Below are 5,244 nucleotides of genomic sequence, written 5' to 3' on the forward strand. Positions count from 1 at the left end.
TGAGCGTTTACATGGCATTTAACTGACCCAACTAATTAACGAATTATCAAATCAATGGAGTTGGTCGGACCATGAGCGTTACATGGCATTTAAAATTTCGTTACGATAATAAAAGTCTTAAAATTTTTTTACAAGAATAAAAGTCTTCTGGACCGAACGTTGAACCCGACCAGAAGTATGAGAAAACGTTAAGTCAAACTTGTTGACTGATTTACCCTTTAACGAGTTTTAGACGAATTGACCAGTCAACACCCTTCAACCAACGAAATTGATTGAAGGTTATTGACTAGTGAATGTATATGAGTGATCTTACAGTTTACAACTTACCCGGAAAGTGAATGAATAAAAAAAACGATGTGTCAAAGGTTGGTGCATAAGGAAAGTCAAACTTCAAGGCTCGTATCTTCAAATAAAACGTCAAGAACCGAAGGAGAAGGTGATGTTCAGAGGAGATGACGGCTGAGAAGGCTCCTCTAGGGTTTGGGGATGATTTGTGGCAGATGAATAAGAGTTGTTTATACAGGAAACACTAAAACGAACCATATTAAGCATATTTACTCGTTTAGGAAACCGAATCGAGTTTAAATGATCAAATCAATAATATAATCAGTAGATTTCATTCTTGAACAAGTGGTTAACTATATGGACATGTATCTAGGCTTTGAGGGATCTCTTGGGGCTTAAAACACTTGATTTATGTCTAAAATAAGCGATTTGGTTGGTAAAAACAAATTAGGAAACAAAATAAGCTATTTAATGAGAAAATCTAGTACAATAACTAATAAAATTTGGCTTGGACACCAAGAAAACGAAATTGGACCAGCTATAACATTGCTTGGAGTTTAAATTTCATTAATTTAATCAAAAATAGAAAAGAATTGGCAAAATCAGTCCCTATAGTTCCCGAAAATGCGATTTTTAGCCGTTTTAAGCGATTTTAAGAGTTTCTAAGGATTATTTGGCATAATTGAAAGTTATGAAATTATAAAATAAGTTAAACCAAGTTAAAATTTAATAAATACAAGTTTTAAATAGTTTTAATGATCCGAATTACGTTCCCGAATCGGTTTAAACACTTACGAAAACTCTGAGATGTTACAAGGGGTTCCCCACGAGGTTAGACTATCCTATGTAAATCTCTAGTTAATTTTTCAAAGGATCTACTACATAAAAATTGACTATTAAACAAATTAATCGAATGAGAAAAAGAAGTAATTGAATAAGGAGGAAGACTTAGCAGCCATTTGAGGGCAAATCCTGTGAGTGTTGACCCAAAACCTTTGTATAAGCAAAATTCTTTTAGTTTTTCTGGAACAGGGTTAATTTCTATCGTCTCTCAGTATAAGGCTATGTGTTCCTCAGGATCTGTGGACCCATCATGCAATTTCATGCTAGGGGCAGTGAAGCGTTTTGGTATTTCAACATTACAAATTGGAGGAGCGAATCTGGATATGTTATGACTCCCTGCTGGTAATTCCGGGATGGGTTTGATGACCCCCAGTACACTGGATATCATATCTTTGAGTTTCAGTAACTCACGGGCTATAGCTTGATTGATCCCTGCATCCAGCATACCATCATGATTAGTGCCAAAAGATAAGTTATTATAAGTGTTACCTCTTGTGTGATCAAAAGATCCCACTTCATAGCTGTGTCCGGGATATACTGTTTCAGTGTCTAGAGTTGGTCCGGCAGAGCATTGGTTTGCATGGGTATGAAGTCCCCTTCGTGGACCTTAGTTGGCCTTGATCGTGGCTCCTTCGAAGGTTTTTTTCCATAATGGTTGTAGAATCCGGGGTGCTGATGAACAATGGATTCTGTCTGGAAGCTCAAGGGTCCTGGTTGAAAGACAAAGGATCCTTGAAGCTAGTGGGCAGAGGATCCTTGAGGGAAGCCTGAAGGTCTAGACTGGAAGTCGGAGGATCCTTGTGAATGCTGGCTAGAGGATCTTAAGTATTGACTAAAGGATCCTTGTTGAAGGATAGATGATCATTCTGAACGCTGGGCAGAGTATCCATTTTGGAAGAGATCCGAGGATCCCTGTTGAGGATAAGAGGATCCTTGGCACCTTTGACCTGGGAAATCTGGGGTGCTGAAGTCAAATATCTTTGGGATGATGGGACTTGTGTTTTCAGCAGTCTTCCTAGTTCTCTTGATCTCCTCAATCTCGTGGAGGATCCTCTGGTTGGTCTTGTTTTGCTGTTCCATATAGATTTTCATCTGCGCACACAAAAAAGAAACATCATTGTTAGCAGTTACCATTTGGGAAATGGTAGCGGATTTTGATCCAGAGAAGACGACAGTCTCCTTCTTCTGAGAAACAGTTATGAGCTTTTGTGGCTTCGCAGAGGAACGTAGTGGTGGCAAAGACATTTGAGCCGAAACACTTGAAGCAACGGTTGTAGGAACAGCTTTTTCCTTGAGAGGCCATTGAGTGATAACTTTGAGTATATGAATTGAATAAAGGTAGAAACTTTTGGGACTAAAGCACCAACGGCCCCACGGTGGGCGCCAAATTGTTTTGGTTAAAAATCGAGTTAAGGATCAAGTAACCAAATTCATATGTGAGGATTGGTGCTTATATTGACAAAATGATCAAAGTAACAGTTGTAAATGATGAACAATGAGATTTATACGAGGAAAAGCCCTTGGCAACTAGTATACCTCCGGCACAAAAACCTCGGGTAGTGAAAACTATCACTACCAATTATATTATGCTCAAGAAAAGATTACAAAGGTTGGAATTACGGCTGAGTATGAGTACAAAGTGTTTTTGCTGAGAATACTATGTATGCTAAAGTATTGTGTGTGATCAGCCATAATTCAATGTTTATATATACAAATATAACGGATACTAACTAAATTTCTTTAAACTCAGCCACGTTTGTTTACTACTTCTTCAGACCATTTCCGAAGGAAGATGAGCTGAGACGACTTGGTAAAATATGTCTTCCGTGAAAATAGGATTGTTGGTAAACACGTTTCAATACCTGCAAAAATAGATTAAAACACATTTGAAGTCAACTATTGAGAATCCTTGAACCATACAGGATCCTTACTCCTGGCAGCGGATATTTGCGAACACCAAAGATTGTAGATCTTCAAGGATCAAAGATCTTGATCCCAACAATAATATTACACCAACATAAGCATTCACATCATATCCCTCAATTTTTGTGAGAGAGGTTTTTATACTATATGGAGTAGTTTAAGATGTTGTGAGTAGATAAGAGAAAATGCAGTGATTTTTCTGTATATTTGAAAAGCTATTGTTTACCACATATAATTTTTTAATATTTGTTGAAAGTGGTTATGAATGGGAAAAGAGAAAAAAGTAATAATAAATGTATAAAAAAGTATTATTTAATTTAATATGAGAAAAAAAAAAGTTGTAATTCTTATGTAATTTTTTATTTAAAGATAGGAGATAGGATGAGAATACGTATTATGTGTGTCCTTTTAATTCCATTCTCAATTTTACGAGTCCATCGTATTTGTTCTTATTTGGTGCCTAAAAGAACTCCAAATGGAACACTTGTTAGGATTAAACAAAAACCATATAGACTAATCACTGACGTAAGTGTATATTTCATGAACTTTTATATTTCAACGAGTATATCGGTATTGGGTCGGAAATTACAATCTTTTATGAACTTGACACATACAGTTAGGCATGTTTTGGTCAAAAATCGGTTAAGGATCAAGTAACCAAATTCGTTTGTGAGGTTTGATGCTTGTATGAATAAAATGAACAAAATAATGAATGTAAATGATGAACAACGAGATTTATACGAGGAAAAGCTCTTGGTAACTAATATACCGCCGTCATAAAAACCTCGGGTAGTGAAAACTATCACTACCAATTGTATTATCACTAAAAGAACGATTACAAAGTAAGAACTTTGGCTGAAGTGGGTACAATGTGTATGCTATTCGAGAGTAGGTTGCAGAGAATTCAAAGTAAGCTAAGTGTTGTGTGTTTCAGCCTTAGTCCGATTATAAAAGAAATAGATTACAAACGGCCATAAACAAACTTTTCAATAATTTAGGTCATGATCTTCCTCTCTTTCTTCGTAACCGTTACTTACTGGGAGATCAGCTTAAATGACTTGGCAATAATATCTTCCCTGAAAATAGGGCAGCTGGTAGACACGTTCAAACACCTACAAATAAGATAAAAAATATTTTCGAAGACAACTGTTAAGGATCCTTGAGCTTTAATGGATTCTCGATCCTGGCAGCAGACATTTACGAGCACTGAGGATAATTGATCTTTAAATATCAATGATCTTGATCCCAACAAGGCATATAAATATATAATAATAAAACTATATTAAATAGTCTTATAATAGAATTTTGTTATATGCATTCAGCTTACAACCTTGATCTTATTTTATGAAGTTAAGACCAATATCTTAGCACTGACAATTTTTTTAATTTTATTTTTCTAGCTTATTTTTATCAATAAGTTGTTTAGACATTTTAAATTTAATATTAAACCATATGACCAAAGATAGTTTTCATCATTTAAAATGTAACTATTTGTGCATTTGTTTTCACCTTTGAATAGGTGAATTGGTACGGTTGATGATCCTCGGTTTTAGCTGTTGATGTGAGCTATCAAAGATTTTATTTAACAAGAGAGAGGTATTGGGTTTTTATTCCCAACTACGACAAAATAGAGGTTACAGGTTGGGTCATGAGGTTTTCTAACATTTGGTTGGTCTCATTCTAAAATTGATTTTCGATATTCAAGGAATGAAGATGATCGGATGAACCAATGGCCGGGCTATCCAAATATCGTTCAAAAAAGAAGAAGAAAAAGAGTTGAATTGGTACGGGAGGCGAGGAAGATATAAGACAATTGAAATCATCTCAACTGTTGGAGTTATTCCAATAGGGACCCGACCTCAATCTTGTCAAACGTTAACTCGGCTCCTAATTGTGATGCTGACATCCAATTTATCTTCTACTAATAACAAACTTTTTTGGGAAATTATCACTCTAAATTTTAGATAAACTTATTATATTTAGTATCAATTTCTTATAAATATCTTTTCTTGTTACTTTTTTTTTCTTGTGTATTGGGCGGTTATTTCCAGCGATTTTGAGCGATATTCAAGAGGAGTACCGTCCCCCTGGCGATAAGAGGGGCGACAAGGGGGCGACGCAATTTTGTCACCGTTCCATCTTTGAAAATAACATTATTTTAATTATTTTGTGTGTAACATATATATGCACATA

This window comes from Bidens hawaiensis, unplaced genomic scaffold, assembly GCF_021521415.1.
Source record: "Bidens hawaiensis isolate Kalapana, Puna unplaced genomic scaffold, B.hawaiensis_p1.1 tig00000055_1, whole genome shotgun sequence".
Classification (NCBI taxonomy): Eukaryota; Viridiplantae; Streptophyta; class Magnoliopsida; order Asterales; family Asteraceae; genus Bidens; species Bidens hawaiensis.